We start from the raw sequence: 27,601 nt of genomic DNA on the forward strand, positions 1-27,601 counted from the left end.
GTAAGTAAAGAATGTGTAACCATACTACCATGTGCTAACGCTGCGGGTACACACACGCTTAAAGATGGTGGTCGTTGGAAAATCTAATAAAAACAAACGTGCATTCAAAAACATTAATTTACCTGTACACTATTATGGACAAAAAAGTGCGTGGATGACCAAAAGATCTTTTCAAAAAGTGGTTTGATGAATGTTTCGTACCAGAAGTTAGAAAATGGTTGAAAGATCATAATTTTTCTCAAAAAGCTTATTGCTTCTTGATAACGCTCCCGGTCATCCGTCTGAAGAAGAACTGACAACTAATGATAAATGCATCACTGCGATGTTTCTTCCGCCAAACTGCACTGCACTGATTCAACCCATGGATCAGCACATAATTCAGTTTGTAAAGCAAGATTATAAGAAAAACCTACTTCTGAAAACCGTATCAAAAGACCAGCCAATAGAAAATCAATGTTCTGTAATAGTTTATTTCTCTAAGTTTTGGATTCCTGTATATGGGGTATTATCTGTTTTAATTTCTTTCAGTTCAATTAAGAACGATATCGATAAGGTAACACTGGTTATTTGACATTTTGCAACCCCTTTGTTATTGTCAGAATTAATAGAATTTAACATTAATTTAATTATTGAATTAAACTATTTTTGCACTATATAATGTAAAATAAATGTGTACAAACAAATTAGTGAAGTGTTAGTGGATATAAAAGTGGAAAATATAAGTGTATAATTCATTTGAAATCAAAAAAATTCGTACTTTAAATAGTTGAAATTTTCAACTTCAAACGTTAATACCTCGAAAACTGTAAGTTTCCCCCGGCTATATCTATATTTGTTCTAGATTTGGAAGACGTCCTCTATCGGCTTATCATGTTAACCCTGAAACCCTGGGACAGCTTTTAAAGCCGCCTCAAAATATCCCTCCATACCATCAGATCGTGGCTCCAAAGAAACCTAATTTTGCCTTTTTCTTAATCTGGACAACCTCCTATAACTTTACATATCCATTTTAACACAGAGTTCGGGGGATGATATTCTAAATCATATCCGGAAACCTATAGAAAACATTAAACTTACCGAAATTCTTATGGGTTTGATTATATTTTGACTTTAAATTTTCCAAATGAAAAGAAGCTTTATCCAATTCCTTTTTGGCAATCGTCTTTTCAAAACGAGTTTTCTGAGACTTGCTCAAAAGAAATTCCCGCCTTAATCTCGACTGCCTTCGGAACATTGTTTAATACAGTACCCACACTCACTAATCAATTCTAATGTACTGTGCAATAAATTTAAGCTAAGTTCTGTCACACATGCTGTTTCCATCAGTGGATCTCCACTGACCATAACTATATCCAACCAATAGTAATATTTATTGCCCTTGGCAGTGGCAAAATTTTTAAGGTGAGCATATTTTATATGGATATAAAAATTTTAGAATTGGTTAAACATTTTGGGGATAACGAAAATTTACAAATTGGAAGGAAAACTTTAATTTTTTAAAAGAAAAACAAAGAATGAAACACTACAAGACGGGTAAAAGTAATCAGTAATTAATGCATTCATTATCTCAGGATACATTTTTTTTAGGCTCGGGGAAATAAGTAACTCCTCTTTCACTCTACGATGGTGGGATTCCTTACTCGCTCTCTCTTATTGCTTTTGGAAGTTACATATATATTTCTACTCTAATTTGCCAACTATTTTGGTAAATTATCTGTTACTCTTTGGTTATTGGTTTGGTTAGCTATTATTACTGAAAATAGTTTGCTTGGTTATTACTATGGCTACTTATAAGTTACAGAAAACTTATTCATAAAAATTTTCAGAATTTCCCTATAAATCCCGGCGTTGAATCGACCAGGGTTATTTTTTTGAAACGCGCCAAAAGCCGCCAACACCAAAAGCAGCTCTACGCAAAAGAACTGAGGACACCCTGGTGATGAATTGACCAGAGTTATTTTTTCGAAACGCAACCGTAGGCCGCCAATGCAGAAATAAACATATGCGAAAAAAAGTAATGTGTTGTATATTTGTAATAGATAAGGTAACACTGATTATTTTTTAGAATGCACCCCTTATGTTATTGTGTGAATAAAAAGAAGTAAATATAGCGTTTAATAAGTATTTAGCTGTGGGTAATTTAGAATATTTTGTAAATATTATTTATTACTTTGTAGATTGTTTTGATTATTATTGTTAATGAATACAATTGAATTGTGAGGTGAGTCGTGAGGAAAAGCACTAAATATGTAATAAACTTTTGTTTTGAAAATATTGTTGAAAGTTTTTATTAATGTTTTCAATTGCAAATACCTTTTCCCAAAAAGGAATTATACTACATTCCTTTTATTTACATCTCAGCATCAAAAAAGGCAGATTTCGATCAGGTGATTTTGGCTGTTTAACACACAGGAATTCAGTTGATTCTTTTGTTACTTGTAGAATTTTGCAATCAATTTTTTCCTATGAAATCTACTTACTTTTCGCTAGTTTAAATTAAGATACTTCTTGTAATGCATCCAACACCTCATTAAAGTGTAATAAATAGTTAAATTTAATAAGTTGCATAATATTTTAAAAATTTGACCAAGTCAAGAAAGAGAGGAATTTTATCTGCTACCATATTATCCAAAATGAGACTTCACTTTCGGTATTACCATACTATATCAATATGCAGCACAACTTTTCAAACTCTTAGATAGCTTACTTCAGGATTCTTAATGTATTAAAATATCGCAACGAAAAGTAGTATATGTATATATCTTTCATTATATTTAATAGATGTAATGTATGTAATATATTCATAATGTAAAGCTTTAGTATACTGTCCCAGGCTTTCGGGGATAAAATGGGTATGGACGGATAGAGGAGATCCTCCAGATCAAGAATATGTATAGATATAGCCGCAAGGATAGTTTTCGAGATATTTACGTTTAAAATAATTCTTCAATTATATTAATTTTGACAATAACCAAAGGGTTGTAAATGTCAAAAAACCAGTGTTGCATTACGAATATATTTTGCAAACGAATAAAAATAATATAAAAAGAGAGATTATACCTTTGGTAAATGTATAGTCCCCCAACTAAGGAGGCCTCAAAAATTAAATTTTTTTTAAATCGTCTTATTTTTACGCATAGATTACAAATCTGTGAGCGGAAAGTAAATTTTCTCAATAATTTATGTATATTTTTCAAAATTTATTTAACGCACTTTGCACATATCACATATTCAAGTCACTTAGTTATTGTTGTTGTAGCGGCAAAATTCTGTAGAATTCAGATCACTTAGTGTAATTACCAGTTCAGCGTGTTAAACATTTTCGTATGAAAAAAATATACTGAAGAAATGTAACAGTCACAATTTCCTTTGCGCCGCGATCTGATGGTATGGACGAATATCGTAGATCGTTGAACTCCTTTCCGCACTGGCAGACTTCGGCCGCGCTTCAAAAAAAGAACCCTGGTCGGTCCAAAACCGGGGTTTCATAATTCAATCGCGTCAAACTCCCTATCGCTGCTCTCAACCTCAATGATACTTTTCATTACGATGCAGAGCATCTGTAATTATTAATATCACAATTAAAGTGCACTAACATTGATATTCTAATATAAATTTTCAGAAACGTTTATGAAGGAGAGGAGTAAATACACCAAAAAACTTGAATGTGTGATTTTTTCAAAGAAAAAAATAAAACAATTACTTTAAATGTATAACAATTGTTTTTAATGCATTTTTATAAAAAAAAACGATTTTTTTTTGATATTTTTTTTTTTTGAAAAATTTAAAAAAAAATAGAAATATTGAAAAAATTCACTTTCCGCTTTCGGATTTGTAATCTACGCGTAAAAATAAGACGATTTAAAAAAGAAAAATTCATTTTTGAGGCCTTCTTAGTTGGGGGACCTAAACTATATATTTACCAAATATAAATATGGATTCTGTTGCGTTGTGATAAAAATATACAAAAAATTAACGAGTTGAGCGTAAAATCATAAGAGACAATTCTAATGTAATAAGTCTTATTGAAATAAGGTCAGTTTAAATGATAGAATGTAATGCTAGTTTTTAAACTTGTTTGTGCTTTTAAATATAGTTTTCTGCAAGGCTTCCGCTAAGCAAGGAATCATTCAAATATGTGTTGCATAGTATAAGCAGTGAACTGGAAACTCATCGCAGGGTCACAGTAATACCAGAAACGGTAAAACTGGCGGCAACTTGAGATTTTTTGGCTCATCCTCCCTGCGACAAATTAGAAAAGATTACTATACAGCACTAGTGCAACAAACAGTTGGAGGTGTGTCCAAAACATATAGCAATGCCATCGGAGCAGAGAAATGAGGCAAAACGAGCTTTTTACTCAATACAGTGGACCCCAGGTAATCCGGCCCGTCTAATCCGACATACATGTTTCGCTAATGCATGATTGAACAAGTTACAACTTGTACGGACCATCATTATTGTGCTCGACGCGTAGGGTATTGTTTTGATTCCGATTGCTTAGTTTGAATTTGACTACAGCCGATGAAGAGTGGTGCGTGCGCCTAGCGTGTGTTCATTGTTTACTGTTTATTTATTGTGTATTACGTAGATATACGTACCTAGTAATGTCGTCACAAGCTCAAAAGCGAAAGCACAAAACACTGACAATTCAAGAAAAATGTGATACTTTAGACCGCCTAAATCGTAATGAATCTTTCAGTAGTTTAGTAAGTGAATACGGGGTAGGCCGATCTACAATTTATGACATTAAAAAAAACCACGAGAAGATTAAACAGTTTGTCAACTACTGACTGTGGGCCAGGCAAGAGGCAGACACTCAAGAAAGGTGAACATCCAGAAGTGGAAGAAGCTTTATACATGTTGTTCCTTCAGGAAAGAAATAGGCATGCGCCCATTTCGGGATCCATGTTGGCAATAAAAGCTAAGTATTTTTATAAAGAAATAACAAAAAAAGATGATTTTGTGGCTAGTAAGGGATGGCTAGAACGTTTCAAAAGTTGTCATGGCATACGTTTAATGACCATAACAGGAGAGAAACTTTCTAATGATGCCACCTCCATAGAGCCATTTAAATTAAGATTTTTGCAAAAGGCGAAAGATTTAAATCTTAACCCGTCACAGGTGTATAATGCAGACGAATCAGGGCTTTTTTGGCGTTTGTTACCTAATAAAACTTTTGTTTCCTACACTGAAAAATCGGTACCTGGACGAAAAGTAAGTAAAGAATGTGTAACCATACTACCATGTGCTAACGCTGCGGGTACACACACGCTTAAAGATGGTGGTCGTTGGAAAATCTAATAAAAACAAACGTGCATTCAAAAACATTAATTTACCTGTACACTATTATGGACAAAAAAGTGCGTGGATGACCAAAAGATCTTTTCAAAAAGTGGTTTGATGAATGTTTCGTACCAGAAGTTAGAAAATGGTTGAAAGATCATAATTTTTCTCAAAAAGCTTATTGCTTCTTGATAACGCTCCCGGTCATCCGTCTGAAGAAGAACTGACAACTAATGATAAATGCATCACTGCGATGTTTCTTCCGCCAAACTGCACTGCACTGATTCAACCCATGGATCAGCACATAATTCAGTTTGTAAAGCAAGATTATAAGAAAAACCTACTTCTGAAAACCGTATCAAAAGACCAGCCAATAGAAAATCAATGTTCTGTAATAGTTTATTTCTCTAAGTTTTGGATTCCTGTATATGGGGTATTATCTGTTTTAATTTCTTTCAGTTCAATTAAGAACGATATCGATAAGGTAACACTGGTTATTTGACATTTTGCAACCCCTTTGTTATTGTCAGAATTAATAGAATTTAACATTAATTTAATTATTGAATTAAACTATTTTTGCACTATATAATGTAAAATAAATGTGTACAAACAAATTAGTGAAGTGTTAGTGGATATAAAAGTGGAAAATATAAGTGTATAATTCATTTGAAATCAAAAAAATTCGTACTTTAAATAGTTGAAATTTTCAACTTCAAACGTTAATACCTCGAAAACTGTAAGTTTCCCCCGGCTATATCTATATTTGTTCTAGATTTGGAAGACGTCCTCTATCGGCTTATCATGTTAACCCTGAAACCCTGGGACAGCTTTTAAAGCCGCCTCAAAATATCCCTCCATACCATCAGATCGTGGCTCCAAAGAAACCTAATTTTGCCTTTTTCTTAATCTGGACAACCTCCTATAACTTTACATATCCATTTTAACACAGAGTTCGGGGGATGATATTCTAAATCATATCCGGAAACCTATAGAAAACATTAAACTTACCGAAATTCTTATGGGTTTGATTATATTTTGACTTTAAATTTTCCAAATGAAAAGAAGCTTTATCCAATTCCTTTTTGGCAATCGTCTTTTCAAAACGAGTTTTCTGAGACTTGCTCAAAAGAAATTCCCGCCTTAATCTCGACTGCCTTCGGAACATTGTTTAATACAGTACCCACACTCACTAATCAATTCTAATGTACTGTGCAATAAATTTAAGCTAAGTTCTGTCACACATGCTGTTTCCATCAGTGGATCTCCACTGACCATAACTATATCCAACCAATAGTAATATTTATTGCCCTTGGCAGTGGCAAAATTTTTAAGGTGAGCATATTTTATATGGATATAAAAATTTTAGAATTGGTTAAACATTTTGGGGATAACGAAAATTTACAAATTGGAAGGAAAACTTTAATTTTTTAAAAGAAAAACAAAGAATGAAACACTACAAGACGGGTAAAAGTAATCAGTAATTAATGCATTCATTATCTCAGGATACATTTTTTTTAGGCTCGGGGAAATAAGTAACTCCTCTTTCACTCTACGATGGTGGGATTCCTTACTCGCTCTCTCTTATTGCTTTTGGAAGTTACATATATATTTCTACTCTAATTTGCCAACTATTTTGGTAAATTATCTGTTACTCTTTGGTTATTGGTTTGGTTAGCTATTATTACTGAAAATAGTTTGCTTGGTTATTACTATGGCTACTTATAAGTTACAGAAAACTTATTCATAAAAATTTTCAGAATTTCCCTATAAATCCCGGCGTTGAATCGACCAGGGTTATTTTTTTGAAACGCGCCAAAAGCCGCCAACACCAAAAGCAGCTCTACGCAAAAGAACTGAGGACACCCTGGTGATGAATTGACCAGAGTTATTTTTTCGAAACGCAACCGTAGGCCGCCAATGCAGAAATAAACATATGCGAAAAAAAGTAATGTGTTGTATATTTGTAATAGATAAGGTAACACTGATTATTTTTTAGAATGCACCCCTTATGTTATTGTGTGAATAAAAAGAAGTAAATATAGCGTTTAATAAGTATTTAGCTGTGGGTAATTTAGAATATTTTGTAAATATTATTTATTACTTTGTAGATTGTTTTGATTATTATTGTTAATGAATACAATTGAATTGTGAGGTGAGTCGTGAGGAAAAGCACTAAATATGTAATAAACTTTTGTTTTGAAAATATTGTTGAAAGTTTTTATTAATGTTTTCAATTGCAAATACCTTTTCCCAAAAAGGAATTATACTACATTCCTTTTATTTACATCTCAGCATCAAAAAAGGCAGATTTCGATCAGGTGATTTTGGCTGTTTAACACACAGGAATTCAGTTGATTCTTTTGTTACTTGTAGAATTTTGCAATCAATTTTTTCCTATGAAATCTACTTACTTTTCGCTAGTTTAAATTAAGATACTTCTTGTAATGCATCCAACACCTCATTAAAGTGTAATAAATAGTTAAATTTAATAAGTTGCATAATATTTTAAAAATTTGACCAAGTCAAGAAAGAGAGGAATTTTATCTGCTACCATATTATCCAAAATGAGACTTCACTTTCGGTATTACCATACTATATCAATATGCAGCACAACTTTTCAAACTCTTAGATAGCTTACTTCAGGATTCTTAATGTATTAAAATATCGCAACGAAAAGTAGTATATGTATATATCTTTCATTATATTTAATAGATGTAATGTATGTAATATATTCATAATGTAAAGCTTTAGTATACTGTCCCAGGCTTTCGGGGATAAAATGGGTATGGACGGATAGAGGAGATCCTCCAGATCAAGAATATGTATAGATATAGCCGCAAGGATAGTTTTCGAGATATTTACGTTTAAAATAATTCTTCAATTATATTAATTTTGACAATAACCAAAGGGTTGTAAATGTCAAAAAACCAGTGTTGCATTACGAATATATTTTGCAAACGAATAAAAATAATATAAAAAGAGAGATTATACCTTTGGTAAATGTATAGTCCCCCAACTAAGGAGGCCTCAAAAATTAAATTTTTTTTAAATCGTCTTATTTTTACGCATAGATTACAAATCTGTGAGCGGAAAGTAAATTTTCTCAATAATTTATGTATATTTTTCAAAATTTATTTAACGCACTTTGCACATATCACATATTCAAGTCACTTAGTTATTGTTGTTGTAGCGGCAAAATTCTGTAGAATTCAGATCACTTAGTGTAATTACCAGTTCAGCGTGTTAAACATTTTCGTATGAAAAAAATATACTGAAGAAATGTAACAGTCACAATTTCCTTTGCGCCGCGATCTGATGGTATGGACGAATATCGTAGATCGTTGAACTCCTTTCCGCACTGGCAGACTTCGGCCGCGCTTCAAAAAAAGAACCCTGGTCGGTCCAAAACCGGGGTTTCATAATTCAATCGCGTCAAACTCCCTATCGCTGCTCTCAACCTCAATGATACTTTTCATTACGATGCAGAGCATCTGTAATTATTAATATCACAATTAAAGTGCACTAACATTGATATTCTAATATAAATTTTCAGAAACGTTTATGAAGGAGAGGAGTAAATACACCAAAAAACTTGAATGTGTGATTTTTTCAAAGAAAAAAATAAAACAATTACTTTAAATGTATAACAATTGTTTTTAATGCATTTTTATAAAAAAAAACGATTTTTTTTTGATATTTTTTTTTTTTGAAAAATTTAAAAAAAATAGAAATATTGAAAAAATTCACTTTCCGCTTTCGGATTTGTAATCTACGCGTAAAAATAAGACGATTTAAAAAAGAAAAATTCATTTTTGAGGCCTTCTTAGTTGGGGGACCTAAACTATATATTTACCAAATATAAATATGGATTCTGTTGCGTTGTGATAAAAATATACAAAAAATTAACGAGTTGAGCGTAAAATCATAAGAGACAATTCTAATGTAATAAGTCTTATTGAAATAAGGTCAGTTTAAATGATAGAATGTAATGCTAGTTTTTAAACTTGTTTGTGCTTTTAAATATAGTTTTCTGCAAGGCTTCCGCTAAGCAAGGAATCATTCAAATATGTGTTGCATAGTATAAGCAGTGAACTGGAAACTCATCGCAGGGTCACAGTAATACCAGAAACGGTAAAACTGGCGGCAACTTGAGATTTTTTGGCTCATCCTCCCTGCGACAAATTAGAAAAGATTACTATACAGCACTAGTGCAACAAACAGTTGGAGGTGTGTCCAAAACATATAGCAATGCCATCGGAGCAGAGAAATGAGGCAAAACGAGCTTTTTACTCAATACAGTGGACCCCAGGTAATCCGGCCCGTCTAATCCGACATACATGTTTCGCTAATGCATGATTGAACAAGTTACAACTTGTACGGACCATCATTATTGTGCTCGACGCGTAGGGTATTGTTTTGATTCCGATTGCTTAGTTTGAATTTGACTACAGCCGATGAAGAGTGGTGCGTGCGCCTAGCGTGTGTTCATTGTTTACTGTTTATTTATTGTGTATTACGTAGATATACGTACCTAGTAATGTCGTCACAAGCTCAAAAGCGAAAGCACAAAACACTGACAATTCAAGAAAAATGTGATACTTTAGACCGCCTAAATCGTAATGAATCTTTCAGTAGTTTAGTAAGTGAATACGGGGTAGGCCGATCTACAATTTATGACATTAAAAAAAACCACGAGAAGATTAAACAGTTTGTCAACTACTGACTGTGGGCCAGGCAAGAGGCAGACACTCAAGAAAGGTAAACATCCAGAAGTGGAAGAAGCTTTATACATGTTGTTCCTTCAGGAAAGAAATAGGCATGCGCCCATTTCGGGATCCATGTTGGCAATAAAAGCTAAGTATTTTTATAAAGAAATAACAAAAAAAGATGATTTTGTGGCTAGTAAGGGATGGCTAGAACGTTTCAAAAGTTGTCATGGCATACGTTTAATGACCATAACAGGAGAGAAACTTTCTAATGATGCCACCTCCATAGAGCCATTTAAATTAAGATTTTTGCAAAAGGCGAAAGATTTAAATCTTAACCCGTCACAGGTGTATAATGCAGACGAATCAGGGCTTTTTTGGCGTTTGTTACCTAATAAAACTTTTGTTTCCTACACTGAAAAATCGGTACCTGGACGAAAAGTAAGTAAAGAATGTGTAACCATACTACCATGTGCTAACGCTGCGGGTACACACACGCTTAAAGATGGTGGTCGTTGGAAAATCTAATAAAAACAAACGTGCATTCAAAAACATTAATTTACCTGTACACTATTATGGACAAAAAAGTGCGTGGATGACCAAAAGATCTTTTCAAAAAGTGGTTTGATGAATGTTTCGTACCAGAAGTTAGAAAATGGTTGAAAGATCATAATTTTTCTCAAAAAGCTTATTGCTTCTTGATAACGCTCCCGGTCATCCGTCTGAAGAAGAACTGACAACTAATGATAAATGCATCACTGCGATGTTTCTTCCGCCAAACTGCACTGCACTGATTCAACCCATGGATCAGCACATAATTCAGTTTGTAAAGCAAGATTATAAGAAAAACCTACTTCTGAAAACCGTATCAAAAGACCAGCCAATAGAAAATCAATGTTCTGTAATAGTTTATTTCTCTAAGTTTTGGATTCCTGTATATGGGGTATTATCTGTTTTAATTTCTTTCAGTTCAATTAAGAACGATATCGATAAGGTAACACTGGTTATTTGACATTTTGCAACCCCTTTGTTATTGTCAGAATTAATAGAATTTAACATTAATTTAATTATTGAATTAAACTATTTTTGCACTATATAATGTAAAATAAATGTGTACAAACAAATTAGTGAAGTGTTAGTGGATATAAAAGTGGAAAATATAAGTGTATAATTCATTTGAAATCAAAAAAATTCGTACTTTAAATAGTTGAAATTTTCAACTTCAAACGTTAATACCTCGAAAACTGTAAGTTTCCCCCGGCTATATCTATATTTGTTCTAGATTTGGAAGACGTCCTCTATCGGCTTATCATGTTAACCCTGAAACCCTGGGACAGCTTTTAAAGCCGCCTCAAAATATCCCTCCATACCATCAGATCGTGGCTCCAAAGAAACCTAATTTTGCCTTTTTCTTAATCTGGACAACCAGATACCTTCCTATAACTTTACATATCCATTTTAACACAGAGTTCGGGGGATGATATTCTAAATCATATCCGGAAACCTATAGAAAACATTAAACTTACCGAAATTCTTATGGGTTTGATTATATTTTGACTTTAAATTTTCCAAATGAAAAGAAGCTTTATCCAATTCCTTTTTGGCAATCGTCTTTTCAAAACGAGTTTTCTGAGACTTGCTCAAAAGAAATTCCCGCCTTAATCTCGACTGCCTTCGGAACATTGTTTAATACAGTACCCACACTCACTAATCAATTCTAATGTACTGTGCAATAAATTTAAGCTAAGTTCTGTCACACATGCTGTTTCCATCAGTGGATCTCCACTGACCATAACTATATCCAACCAATAGTAATATTTATTGCCCTTGGCAGTGGCAAAATTTTTAAGGTGAGCATATTTTATATGGATATAAAAATTTTAGAATTGGTTAAACATTTTGGGGATAACGAAAATTTACAAATTGGAAGGAAAACTTTAATTTTTTAAAAGAAAAACAAAGAATGAAACACTACAAGACGGGTAAAAGTAATCAGTAATTAATGCATTCATTATCTCAGGATACATTTTTTTTAGGCTCGGGGAAATAAGTAACTCCTCTTTCACTCTACGATGGTGGGATTCCTTACTCGCTCTCTCTTATTGCTTTTGGAAGTTACATATATATTTCTACTCTAATTTGCCAACTATTTTGGAAAATTATCTGTTACTCTTTGGTTATTGGTTTGGTTAGCTATTATTACTGAAAATAGTTTGCTTGGTTATTACTATGGCTACTTATAAGTTACAGAAAACTTATTCATAAAAATTTTCAGAATTTCCCTATAAATCCCGGCGTTGAATCGACCAGGGTTATTTTTTTGAAACGCGCCAAAAGCCGCCAACACCAAAAGCAGCTCTACGCAAAAGAACTGAGGACACCCTGGTGATGAATTGACCAGAGTTATTTTTTCGAAACGCAACCGTAGGCCGCCAATGCAGAAATAAACATATGCGAAAAAAAGTAATGTGTTGTATATTTGTAATAGATAAGGTAACACTGATTATTTTTTAGAATGCACCCCTTATGTTATTGTGTGAATAAAAAGAAGTAAATATAGCGTTTAATAAGTATTTAGCTGTGGGTAATTTAGAATATTTTGTAAATATTATTTATTACTTTGTAGATTGTTTTGATTATTATTGTTAATGAATACAATTGAATTGTGAGGTGAGTCGTGAGGAAAAGCACTAAATATGTAATAAACTTTTGTTTTGAAAATATTGTTGAAAGTTTTTATTAATGTTTTCAATTGCAAATACCTTTTCCCAAAAAGGAATTATACTACATTCCTTTTATTTACATCTCAGCATCAAAAAAGGCAGATTTCGATCAGGTGATTTTGGCTGTTTAACACACAGGAATTCAGTTGATTCTTTTGTTACTTGTAGAATTTTGCAATCAATTTTTTCCTATGAAATCTACTTACTTTTCGCTAGTTTAAATTAAGATACTTCTTGTAATGCATCCAACACCTCATTAAAGTGTAATAAATAGTTAAATTTAATAAGTTGCATAATATTTTAAAAATTTGACCAAGTCAAGAAAGAGAGGAATTTTATCTGCTACCATATTATCCAAAATGAGACTTCACTTTCGGTATTACCATACTATATCAATATGCAGCACAACTTTTCAAACTCTTAGATAGCTTACTTCAGGATTCTTAATGTATTAAAATATCGCAACGAAAAGTAGTATATGTATATATCTTTCATTATATTTAATAGATGTAATGTATGTAATATATTCATAATGTAAAGCTTTAGTATACTGTCCCAGGCTTTCGGGGATAAAATGGGTATGGACGGATAGAGGAGATCCTCCAGATCAAGAATATGTATAGATATAGCCGCAAGGATAGTTTTCGAGATATTTACGTTTAAAATAATTCTTCAATTATATTAATTTTGACAATAACCAAAGGGTTGTAAATGTCAAAAAACCAGTGTTGCATTACGAATATATTTTGCAAACGAATAAAAATAATATAAAAAGAGAGATTATACCTTTGGTAAATGTATAGTCCCCCAACTAAGGAGGCCTCAAAAATTAAATTTTTTTTAAATCGTCTTATTTTTACGCATAGATTACAAATCTGTGAGCGGAAAGTAAATTTTCTCAATAATTTATGTATATTTTTCAAAATTTATTTAACGCACTTTGCACATATCACATATTCAAGTCACTTAGTTATTGTTGTTGTAGCGGCAAAATTCTGTAGAATTCAGATCACTTAGTGTAATTACCAGTTCAGCGTGTTAAACATTTTCGTATGAAAAAAATATACTGAAGAAATGTAACAGTCACAATTTCCTTTGCGCCGCGATCTGATGGTATGGACGAATATCGTAGATCGTTGAACTCCTTTCCGCACTGGCAGACTTCGGCCGCGCTTCAAAAAAAGAACCCTGGTCGGTCCAAAACCGGGGTTTCATAATTCAATCGCGTCAAACTCCCTATCGCTGCTCTCAACCTCAATGATACTTTTCATTACGATGCAGAGCATCTGTAATTATTAATATCACAATTAAAGTGCACTAACATTGATATTCTAATATAAATTTTCAGAAACGTTTATGAAGGAGAGGAGTAAATACACCAAAAAACTTGAATGTGTGATTTTTTCAAAGAAAAAAATAAAACAATTACTTTAAATGTATAACAATTGTTTTTAATGCATTTTTATAAAAAAAAACGATTTTTTTTTGATATTTTTTTTTTTTGAAAAATTTAAAAAAAATAGAAATATTGAAAAAATTCACTTTCCGCTTTCGGATTTGTAATCTACGCGTAAAAATAAGACGATTTAAAAAAGAAAAATTCATTTTTGAGGCCTTCTTAGTTGGGGGACCTAAACTATATATTTACCAAATATAAATATGGATTCTGTTGCGTTGTGATAAAAATATACAAAAAATTAACGAGTTGAGCGTAAAATCATAAGAGACAATTCTAATGTAATAAGTCTTATTGAAATAAGGTCAGTTTAAATGATAGAATGTAATGCTAGTTTTTAAACTTGTTTGTGCTTTTAAATATAGTTTTCTGCAAGGCTTCCGCTAAGCAAGGAATCATTCAAATATGTGTTGTATAGTATAAGCAGTGAACTGGAAACTCATCGCAGGGTCACAGTAATACCAGAAACGGTAAAACTGGCGGCAACTTGAGATTTTTTGGCTCATCCTCCCTGCGACAAATTAGAAAAGATTACTATACAGCACTAGTGCAACAAACAGTTGGAGGTGTGTCCAAAACATATAGCAATGCCATCGGAGCAGAGAAATGAGGCAAAACGAGCTTTTTACTCAATACAGTGGACCCCAGGTAATCCGGCCCGTCTAATCCGACATACATGTTTCGCTAATGCATGATTGAACAAGTTACAACTTGTACGGACCATCATTATTGTGCTCGACGCGTAGGGTATTGTTTTGATTCCGATTGCTTAGTTTGAATTTGACTACAGCCGATGAAGAGTGGTGCGTGCGCCTAGCGTGTGTTCATTGTTTACTGTTTATTTATTGTGTATTACGTAGATATACGTACCTAGTAATGTCGTCACAAGCTCAAAAGCGAAAGCACAAAACACTGACAATTCAAGAAAAATGTGATACTTTAGACCGCCTAAATCGTAATGAATCTTTCAGTAGTTTAGTAAGTGAATACGGGGTAGGCCGATCTACAATTTATGACATTAAAAAAAACCACGAGAAGATTAAACAGTTTGTCAACTACTGACTGTGGGCCAGGCAAGAGGCAGACACTCAAGAAAGGTGAACATCCAGAAGTGGAAGAAGCTTTATACATGTTGTTCCTTCAGGAAAGAAATAGGCATGCGCCCATTTCGGGATCCATGTTGGCAATAAAAGCTAAGTATTTTTATAAAGAAATAACAAAAAAAGATGATTTTGTGGCTAGTAAGGGATGGCTAGAACGTTTCAAAAGTTGTCATGGCATACGTTTAATGACCATAACAGGAGAGAAACTTTCTAATGATGCCACCTCCATAGAGCCATTTAAATTAAGATTTTTGCAAAAGGCGAAAGATTTAAATCTTAACCCGTCACAGGTGTATAATGCAGACGAATCAGGGCTTTTTTGGCGTTTGTTACCTAATAAAACTTTTGTTTCCTACACTGAAAAATCGGTACCTGGACGAAAAGTAAGTAAAGAATGTGTAACCATACTACCATGTGCTAACGCTGCGGGTACACACACGCTTAAAGATGGTGGTCGTTGGAAAATCTAATAAAAACAAACGTGCATTCAAAAACATTAATTTACCTGTACACTATTATGGACAAAAAAGTGCGTGGATGAACAAAAGATCTTTTCAAAAAGTGGTTTGATGAATGTTTCGTACCAGAAGTTAGAAAATGGTTGAAAGATCATAATTTTTCTCAAAAAGCTTATTGCTTCTTGATAACGCTCCCGGTCATCCGTCTGAAGAAGAACTGACAACTAATGATAAATGCATCACTGCGATGTTTCTTCCGCCAAACTGCACTGCACTGATTCAACCCATGGATCAGCACATAATTCAGTTTGTAAAGCAAGATTATAAGAAAAACCTACTTCTGAAAACCGTATCAAAAGACCAGCCAATAGAAAATCAATGTTCTGTAATAGTTTATTTCTCTAAGTTTTGGATTCCTGTATATGGGGTATTATCTGTTTTAATTTCTTTCAGTTCAATTAAGAACGATATCGATAAGGTAACACTGGTTATTTGACATTTTGCAACCCCTTTGTTATTGTCAGAATTAATAGAATTTAACATTAATTTAATTATTGAATTAAACTATTTTTGCACTATATAATGTAAAATAAATGTGTACAAACAAATTAGTGAAGTGTTAGTGGATATAAAAGTGGAAAATATAAGTGTATAATTCATTTGAAATCAAAAAAATTCGTACTTTAAATAGTTGAAATTTTCAACTTCAAACGTTAATACCTCGAAAACTGTAAGTTTCCCCCGGCTATATCTATATTTGTTCTAGATTTGGAAGACGTCCTCTATCGGCTTATCATGTTAACCCTGAAACCCTGGGACAGCTTTTAAAGCCGCCTCAAAATATCCCTCCATACCATCAGATCGTGGCTCCAAAGAAACCTAATTTTGCCTTTTTCTTAATCTGGACAACCTCCTATAACTTTACATATCCATTTTAACACAGAGTTCGGGGGATGATATTCTAAATCATATCCGGAAACCTATAGAAAACATTAAACTTACCGAAATTCTTATGGGTTTGATTATATTTTGACTTTAAATTTTCCAAATGAAAAGAAGCTTTATCCAATTCCTTTTTGGCAATCGTCTTTTCAAAACGAGTTTTCTGAGACTTGCTCAAAAGAAATTCCCGCCTTAATCTCGACTGCCTTCGGAACATTGTTTAATACAGTACCCACACTCACTAATCAATTCTAATGTACTGTGCAATAAATTTAAGCTAAGTTCTGTCACACATGCTGTTTCCATCAGTGGATCTCCACTGACCATAACTATATCCAACCAATAGTAATATTTATTGCCCTTGGCAGTGGCAAAATTTTTAAGGTGAGCATATTTTATATGGATATAAAAATTTTAGAATTGGTTAAACATTTTGGGGATAACGAAAATTTACAAATTGGAAGGAAAACTTTAATTTTTTAAAAGAAAAACAAAGAATGAAACACTACAAGACGGGTAAAAGTAATCAGTAATTAATGCATTCATTATCTCAGGATACATTTTTTTTAGGCTCGGGGAAATAAGTAACTCCTCTTTCACTCTACGATGGTGGGATTCCTTACTCGCTCTCTCTTATTGCTTTTGGAAGTTACATATATATTTCTACTCTAATTTGCCAACTATTTTGGTAAATTATCTGTTACTCTTTGGTTATTGGTTTGGTTAGCTATTATTACTGAAAATAGTTTGCTTGGTTATTACTATGGCTACTTATAAGTTACAGAAAACTTATTCATAAAAATTTTCAGAATTTCCCTATAAATCCCGGCGTTGAATCGACCAGGGTTATTTTTTTGAAACGCGCCAAAAGCCGCCAACACCAAAAGCAGCTCTACGCAAAAGAACTGAGGACACCCTGGTGATGAATTGACCAGAGTTATTTTTTCGAAACGCAACCGTAGGCCGCCAATGCAGAAATAAACATATGCGAAAAAAAGTAATGTGTTGTATATTTGTAATAGATAAGGTAACACTGATTATTTTTTAGAATGCACCCCTTATGTTATTGTGTGAATAAAAAGAAGTAAATATAGCGTTTAATAAGTATTTAGCTGTGGGTAATTTAGAATATTTTGTAAATATTATTTATTACTTTGTAGATTGTTTTGATTATTATTGTTAATGAATACAATTGAATTGTGAGGTGAGTCGTGAGGAAAAGCACTAAATATGTAATAACCTTTTGTTTTGAAAATATTGTTGAAAGTTTTTATTAATGTTTTCAATTGCAAATACCTTTTCCCAAAAAGGAATTATACTACATTCCTTTTATTTACATCTCAGCATCAAAAAAGGCAGATTTCGATCAGGTGATTTTGGCTGTTTAACACACAGGAATTCAGTTGATTCTTTTGTTACTTGTAGAATTTTGCAATCAATTTTTTCCTATGAAATCTACTTACTTTTCGCTAGTTTAAATTAAGATACTTCTTGTAATGCATCCAACACCTCATTAAAGTGTAATAAATAGTTAAATTTAATAAGTTGCATAATATTTTAAAAATTTGACCAAGTCAAGAAAGAGAGGAATTTTATCTGCTACCATATTATCCAAAATGAGACTTCACTTTCGGTATTACCATACTATATCAATATGCAGCACAACTTTTCAAACTCTTAGATAGCTTACTTCAGGATTCTTAATGTATTAAAATATCGCAACGAAAAGTAGTATATGTATATATCTTTCATTATATTTAATAGATGTAATGTATGTAATATATTCATAATGTAAAGCTTTAGTATACTGTCCCAGGCTTTCGGGGATAAAATGGGTATGGACGGATAGAGGAGATCCTCCAGATCAAGAATATGTATAGATATAGCCGCAAGGATAGTTTTCGAGATATTTACGTTTAAAATAATTCTTCAATTATATTAATTTTGACAATAACCAAAGGGTTGTAAATGTCAAAAAACCAGTGTTGCATTACGAATATATTTTGCAAACGAATAAAAATAATATAAAAAGAGAGATTATACCTTTGGTAAATGTATAGTCCCCCAACTAAGGAGGCCTCAAAAATTAAATTTTTTTTAAATCGTCTTATTTTTACGCATAGATTACAAATCTGTGAGCGGAAAGTAAATTTTCTCAATAATTTATGTATATTTTTCAAAATTTATTTAACGCACTTTGCACATATCACATATTCAAGTCACTTAGTTATTGTTGTTGTAGCGGCAAAATTCTGTAGAATTCAGATCACTTAGTGTAATTACCAGTTCAGCGTGTTAAACATTTTCGTATGAAAAAAATATACTGAAGAAATGTAACAGTCACAATTTCCTTTGCGCCGCGATCTGATGGTATGGACGAATATCGTAGATCGTTGAACTCCTTTCCGCACTGGCAGACTTCGGCCGCGCTTCAAAAAAAGAACCCTGGTCGGTCCAAAACCGGGGTTTCATAATTCAATCGCGTCAAACTCCCTATCGCTGCTCTCAACCTCAATGATACTTTTCATTACGATGCAGAGCATCTGTAATTATTAATATCACAATTAAAGTGCACTAACATTGATATTCTAATATAAATTTTCAGAAACGTTTATGAAGGAGAGGAGTAAATACACCAAAAAACTTGAATGTGTGATTTTTTCAAAGAAAAAAATAAAACAATTACTTTAAATGTATAACAATTGTTTTTAATGCATTTTTATAAAAAAAAACGATTTTTTTTTGATATTTTTTTTTTTTGAAAAATTTAAAAAAAAATAGAAATATTGAAAAAATTCACTTTCCGCTTTCGGATTTGTAATCTACGCGTAAAAATAAGACGATTTAAAAAAGAAAAATTCATTTTTGAGGCCTTCTTAGTTGGGGGACCTAAACTATATATTTACCAAATATAAATATGGATTCTGTTGCGTTGTGATAAAAATATACAAAAAATTAACGAGTTGAGCGTAAAATCATAAGAGACAATTCTAATGTAATAAGTCTTATTGAAATAAGGTCAGTTTAAATGATAGAATGTAATGCTAGTTTTTAAACTTGTTTGTGCTTTTAAATATAGTTTTCTGCAAGGCTTCCGCTAAGCAAGGAATCATTCAAATATGTGTTGTATAGTATAAGCAGTGAACTGGAAACTCATCGCAGGGTCACAGTAATACCAGAAACGGTAAAACTGGCGGCAACTTGAGATTTTTTGGCTCATCCTCCCTGCGACAAATTAGAAAAGATTACTATACAGCACTAGTGCAACAAACAGTTGGAGGTGTGTCCAAAACATATAGCAATGCCATCGGAGCAGAGAAATGAGGCAAAACGAGCTTTTTACTCAATACAGTGGACCCCAGGTAATCCGGCCCGTCTAATCCGACATACATGTTTCGCTAATGCATGATTGAACAAGTTACAACTTGTACGGACCATCATTATTGTGCTCGACGCGTAGGGTATTGTTTTGATTCCGATTGCTTAGTTTGAATTTGACTACAGCCGATGAAGAGTGGTGCGTGCGCCTAGCGTGTGTTCATTGTTTACTGTTTATTTATTGTGTATTACGTAGATATACGTACCTAGTAATGTCGTCACAAGCTCAAAAGCGAAAGCACAAAACACTGACAATTCAAGAAAAATGTGATACTTTAGACCGCCTAAATCGTAATGAATCTTTCAGTAGTTTAGTAAGTGAATACGGGGTAGGCCGATCTACAATTTATGACATTAAAAAAAACCACGAGAAGATTAAACAGTTTGTCAACTATTGACTGTGGGCCAGGCAAGAGGCAGACACTCAAGAAAGGTGAACATCCAGAAGTGGAAGAAGCTTTATACATGTTGTTCCTTCAGGAAAGAAATAGGCATGCGCCCATTTCGGGATCCATGTTGGCAATAAAAGCTAAGTATTTTTATAAAGAAATAACAAAAAAAGATGATTTTGTGGCTAGTAAGGGATGGCTAGAACGTTTCAAAAGTTGTCATGGCATACGTTTAATGACCATAACAGGAGAGAAACTTTCTAATGATGCCACCTCCATAGAGCCATTTAAATTAAGATTTTTGCAAAAGGCGAAAGATTTAAATCTTAACCCGTCACAGGTGTATAATGCAGACGAATCAGGGCTTTTTTGGCGTTTGTTACCTAATAAAACTTTTGTTTCCTACACTGAAAAATCGGTACCTGGACGAAAAGTAAGTAAAGAATGTGTAACCATACTACCATGTGCTAACGCTGCGGGTACACACACGCTTAAAGATGGTGGTCGTTGGAAAATCTAATAAAAACAAACGTGCATTCAAAAACATTAATTTACCTGTACACTATTATGGACAAAAAAGTGCGTGGATGAACAAAAGATCTTTTCAAAAAGTGGTTTGATGAATGTTTCGTACCAGAAGTTAGAAAATGGTTGAAAGATCATAATTTTTCTCAAAAAGCTTATTGCTTCTTGATAACGCTCCCGGTCATCCGTCTGAAGAAGAACTGACAACTAATGATAAATGCATCACTGCGATGTTTCTTCCGCCAAACTGCACTGCACTGATTCAACCCATGGATCAGCACATAATTCAGTTTGTAAAGCAAGATTATAAGAAAAACCTACTTCTGAAAACCGTATCAAAAGACCAGCCAATAGAAAATCAATGTTCTGTAATAGTTTATTTCTCTAAGTTTTGGATTCCTGTATATGGGGTATTATCTGTTTTAATTTCTTTCAGTTCAATTAAGAACGATATCGATAAGGTAACACTGGTTATTTGACATTTTGCAACCCCTTTGTTATTGTCAGAATTAATAGAATTTAACATTAATTTAATTATTGAATTAAACTATTTTTGCACTATATAATGTAAAATAAATGTGTACAAACAAATTAGTGAAGTGTTAGTGGATATAAAAGTGGAAAATATAAGTGTATAATTCATTTGAAATCAAAAAAATTCGTACTTTAAATAGTTGAAATTTTCAACTTCAAACGTTAATACCTCGAAAACTGTAAGTTTCCCCCGGCTATATCTATATTTGTTCTAGATTTGGAAGACGTCCTCTATCGGCTTATCATGTTAACCCTGAAACCCTGGGACAGCTTTTAAAGCCGCCTCAAAATATCCCTCCATACCATCAGATCGTGGCTCCAAAGAAACCTAATTTTGCCTTTTTCTTAATCTGGACAACCTCCTATAACTTTACATATCCATTTTAACACAGAGTTCGGGGGATGATATTCTAAATCATATCCGGAAACCTATAGAAAACATTAAACTTACCGAAATTCTTATGGGTTTGATTATATTTTGACTTTAAATTTTCCAAATGAAAAGAAGCTTTATCCAATTCCTTTTTGGCAATCGTCTTTTCAAAACGAGTTTTCTGAGACTTGCTCAAAAGAAATTCCCGCCTTAATCTCGACTGCCTTCGGAACATTGTTTAATACAGTACCCACACTCACTAATCAATTCTAATGTACTGTGCAATAAATTTAAGCTAAGTTCTGTCACACATGCTGTTTCCATCAGTGGATCTCCACTGACCATAACTATATCCAACCAATAGTAATATTTATTGCCCTTGGCAGTGGCAAAATTTTTAAGGTGAGCATATTTTATATGGATATAAAAATTTTAGAATTGGTTAAACATTTTGGGGATAACGAAAATTTACAAATTGGAAGGAAAACTTTAATTTTTTAAAAGAAAAACAAAGAATGAAACACTACAAGACGGGTAAAAGTAATCAGTAATTAATGCATTCATTATCTCAGGATACATTTTTTTTAGGCTCGGGGAAATAAGTAACTCCTCTTTCACTCTACGATGGTGGGATTCCTTACTCGCTCTCTCTTATTGCTTTTGGAAGTTACATATATATTTCTACTCTAATTTGCCAACTATTTTGGTAAATTATCTGTTACTCTTTGGTTATTGGTTTGGTTAGCTATTATTACTGAAAATAGTTTGCTTGGTTATTACTATGGCTACTTATAAGTTACAGAAAACTTATTCATAAAAATTTTCAGAATTTCCCTATAAATCCCGGCGTTGAATCGACCAGGGTTATTTTTTTGAAACGCGCCAAAAGCCGCCAACACCAAAAGCAGCTCTACGCAAAAGAACTGAGGACACCCTGGTGATGAATTGACCAGAGTTATTTTTTCGAAACGCAACCGTAGGCCGCCAATGCAGAAATAAACATATGCGAAAAAAAGTAATGTGTTGTATATTTGTAATAGATAAGGTAACACTGATTATTTTTTAGAATGCACCCCTTATGTTATTGTGTGAATAAAAAGAAGTAAATATAGCGTTTAATAAGTATTTAGCTGTGGGTAATTTAGAATATTTTGTAAATATTATTTATTACTTTGTAGATTGTTTTGATTATTATTGTTAATGAATACAATTGAATTGTGAGGTGAGTCGTGAGGAAAAGCACTAAATATGTAATAAACTTTTGTTTTGAAAATATTGTTGAAAGTTTTTATTAATGTTTTCAATTGCAAATACCTTTTCCCAAAAAGGAATTATACTACATTCCTTTTATTTACATCTCAGCATCAAAAAAGGCAGATTTCGATCAGGTGATTTTGGCTGTTTAACACACAGGAATTCAGTTGATTCTTTTGTTACTTGTAGAATTTTGCAATCAATTTTTTCCTATGAAATCTACTTACTTTTCGCTAGTTTAAATTAAGATACTTCTTGTAATGCATCCAACACCTCATTAAAGTGTAATAAATAGTTAAATTTAATAAGTTGCATAATATTTTAAAAATTTGACCAAGTCAAGAAAGAGAGGAATTTTATCTGCTACCATATTATCCAAAATGAGACTTCACTTTCGGTATTACCATACTATATCAATATGCAGCACAACTTTTCAAACTCTTAGATAGCTTACTTCAGGATTCTTAATGTATTAAAATATCGCAACGAAAAGTAGTATATGTATATATCTTTCATTATATTTAATAGATGTAATGTATGTAATATATTCATAATGTAAAGCTTTAGTATACTGTCCCAGGCTTTCGGGGATAAAATGGGTATGGACGGATAGAGGAGATCCTCCAGATCAAGAATATGTATAGATATAGCCGCAAGGATAGTTTTCGAGATATTTACGTTTAAAATAATTCTTCAATTATATTAATTTTGACAATAACCAAAGGGTTGTAAATGTCAAAAAACCAGTGTTGCATTACGAATATATTTTGCAAACGAATAAAAATAATATAAAAAGAGAGATTATACCTTTGGTAAATGTATAGTCCCCCAACTAAGGAGGCCTCAAAAATTAAATTTTTTTTAAATCGTCTTATTTTTACGCATAGATTACAAATCTGTGAGCGGAAAGTAAATTTTCTCAATAATTTATGTATATTTTTCAAAATTTATTTAACGCACTTTGCACATATCACATATTCAAGTCACTTAGTTATTGTTGTTGTAGCGGCAAAATTCTGTAGAATTCAGATCACTTAGTGTAATTACCAGTTCAGCGTGTTAAACATTTTCGTATGAAAAAAATATACTGAAGAAATGTAACAGTCACAATTTCCTTTGCGCCGCGATCTGATGGTATGGACGAATATCGTAGATCGTTGAACTCCTTTCCGCACTGGCAGACTTCGGCCGCGCTTCAAAAAAAGAACCCTGGTCGGTCCAAAACCGGGGTTTCATAATTCAATCGCGTCAAACTCCCTATCGCTGCTCTCAACCTCAATGATACTTTTCATTACGATGCAGAGCATCTGTAATTATTAATATCACAATTAAAGTGCACTAACATTGATATTCTAATATAAATTTTCAGAAACGTTTATGAAGGAGAGGAGTAAATACACCAAAAAACTTGAATGTGTGATTTTTTCAAAGAAAAAAATAAAACAATTACTTTAAATGTATAACAATTGTTTTTAATGCATTTTTATAAAAAAAAACGATTTTTTTTTGATATTTTTTTTTTTTGAAAAATTTAAAAAAAATAGAAATATTGAAAAAATTCACTTTCCGCTTTCGGATTTGTAATCTACGCGTAAAAATAAGACGATTTAAAAAAGAAAAATTCATTTTTGAGGCCTTCTTAGTTGGGGGACCTAAACTATATATTTACCAAATATAAATATGGATTCTGTTGCGTTGTGATAAAAATATACAAAAAATTAACGAGTTGAGCGTAAAATCATAAGAGACAATTCTAATGTAATAAGTCTTATTGAAATAAGGTCAGTTTAAATGATAGAATGTAATGCTAGTTTTTAAACTTGTTTGTGCTTTTAAATATAGTTTTCTGCAAGGCTTCCGCTAAGCAAGGAATCATTCAAATATGTGTTGCATAGTATAAGCAGTGAACTGGAAACTCATCGCAGGGTCACAGTAATACCAGAAACGGTAAAACTGGCGGCAACTTGAGATTTTTTGGCTCATCCTCCCTGCGACAAATTAGAAAAGATTACTATACAGCACTAGTGCAACAAACAGTTGGAGGTGTGTCCAAAACATATAGCAATGCCATCGGAGCAGAGAAATGAGGCAAAACGAGCTTTTTACTCAATACAGTGGACCCCAGGTAATCCGGCCCGTCTAATCCGACATACATGTTTCGCTAATGCATGATTGAACAAGTTACAACTTGTACGGACCATCATTATTGTGCTCGACGCGTAGGGTATTGTTTTGATTCCGATTGCTTAGTTTGAATTTGACTACAGCCGATGAAGAGTGGTGCGTGCGCCTAGCGTGTGTTCATTGTTTACTGTTTATTTATTGTGTATTACGTAGATATACGTACCTAGTAATGTCGTCACAAGCTCAAAAGCGAAAGCACAAAACACTGACAATTCAAGAAAAATGTGATACTTTAGACCGCCTAAATCGTAATGAATCTTTCAGTAGTTTAGTAAGTGAATACGGGGTAGGCCGATCTACAATTTATGACATTAAAAAAAACCACGAGAAGATTAAACAGTTTGTCAACTACTGACTGTGGGCCAGGCAAGAGGCAGACACTCAAGAAAGGTGAACATCCAGAAGTGGAAGAAGCTTTATACATGTTGTTCCTTCAGGAAAGAAATAGGCATGCGCCCATTTCGGGATCCATGTTGGCAATAAAAGCTAAGTATTTTTATAAAGAAATAACAAAAAAAGATGATTTTGTGGCTAGTAAGGGATGGCTAGAACGTTTCAAAAGTTGTCATGGCATACGTTTAATGACCATAACAGGAGAGAAACTTTCTAATGATGCCACCTCCATAGAGCCATTTAAATTAAGATTTTTGCAAAAGGCGAAAGATTTAAATCTTAACCCGTCACAGGTGTATAATGCAGACGAATCAGGGCTTTTTTGGCGTTTGTTACCTAATAAAACTTTTGTTTCCTACACTGAAAAATCGGTACCTGGACGAAAAGTAAGTAAAGAATGTGTAACCATACTACCATGTGCTAACGCTGCGGGTACACACACGCTTAAAGATGGTGGTCGTTGGAAAATCTAATAAAAACAAACGTGCATTCAAAAACATTAATTTACCTGTACACTATTATGGACAAAAAAGTGCGTGGATGACCAAAAGATCTTTTCAAAAAGTGGTTTGATGAATGTTTCGTACCAGAAGTTAGAAAATGGTTGAAAGATCATAATTTTTCTCAAAAAGCTTATTGCTTCTTGATAACGCTCCCGGTCATCCGTCTGAAGAAGAACTGACAACTAATGATAAATGCATCACTGCGATGTTTCTTCCGCCAAACTGCACTGCACTGATTCAACCCATGGATCAGCACATAATTCAGTTTGTAAAGCAAGATTATAAGAAAAACCTACTTCTGAAAACCGTATCAAAAGACCAGCCAATAGAAAATCAATGTTCTGTAATAGTTTATTTCTCTAAGTTTTGGATTCCTGTATATGGGGTATTATCTGTTTTAATTTCTTTCAGTTCAATTAAGAACGATATCGATAAGGTAACACTGGTTATTTGACATTTTGCAACCCCTTTGTTATTGTCAGAATTAATAGAATTTAACATTAATTTAATTATTGAATTAAACTATTTTTGCACTATATAATGTAAAATAAATGTGTACAAACAAATTAGTGAAGTGTTAGTGGATATAAAAGTGGAAAATATAAGTGTATAATTCATTTGAAATCAAAAAAATTCGTACTTTAAATAGTTGAAATTTTCAACTTCAAACGTTAATACCTCGAAAACTGTAAGTTTCCCCCGGCTATATCTATATTTGTTCTAGATTTGGAAGACGTCCTCTATCGGCTTATCATGTTATCCCTGAAACCCTGGGACAGCTTTTAAAGCCGCCTCAAAATATCCCTCCATACCATCAGATCGTGGCTCCAAAGAAACCTAATTTTGCCTTTTTCTTAATCTGGACAACCTCCTATAACTTTACATATCCATTTTAACACAGAGTTCGGGGGATGATATTCTAAATCATATCCGGAAACCTATAGAAAACATTAAACTTACCGAAATTCTGATGGGTTTGATTATATTTTGACTTTAAATTTTCCAAATGAAAAGAAGCTTTATCCAATTCCTTTTTGGCAATCGTCTTTTCAAAACGAGTTTTCTGAGACTTGCTCAAAAGAAATTCCCGCCTTAATCTCGACTGCCTTCGGAACATTGTTTAATACAGTACCCACACTCACTAATCAATTCTAATGTACTGTGCAATAAATTTAAGCTAAGTTCTGTCACACATGCTGTTTCCATCAGTGGATCTCCACTGACCATAACTATATCCAACCTAGAGTTATATTTATTGCCCTTGGCAGTGGCAAAATTTTTAAGGTGAGCATATTTTATATGGATATAAAAATTTTAGAATTGGTTAAACATTTTGGGGATAACGAAAATTTACAAATTGGAAGGAAAACTTTAATTTTTTAAAAGAAAAACAA

At 32.9% G+C, this 27,601-nt stretch overlaps 1 long non-coding RNA gene across 1 annotated transcript; it reads right to left on the reverse strand.

Annotated features, from left to right (window-relative positions):
* Positions 1-3,822: 3,822 nt before the first annotated feature.
* LOC138858927 (uncharacterized) lies at positions 3,823-24,544 on the reverse strand. Its single transcript, XR_011397955.1, has 4 exons — positions 24,175-24,544; positions 18,958-19,217; positions 13,742-14,001; positions 3,823-8,777 (listed from the first exon to the last, which is right to left on the reverse strand). It is a non-coding gene; the product is annotated as an uncharacterized lncRNA (long non-coding RNA).
* Positions 24,545-27,601: the final 3,057 nt, after the last annotated feature.

This window comes from Bactrocera oleae, chromosome 2 (assembly GCF_042242935.1).
Source record: "Bactrocera oleae isolate idBacOlea1 chromosome 2, idBacOlea1, whole genome shotgun sequence".
Taxonomy (NCBI): Eukaryota; Metazoa; Arthropoda; class Insecta; order Diptera; family Tephritidae; genus Bactrocera; species Bactrocera oleae.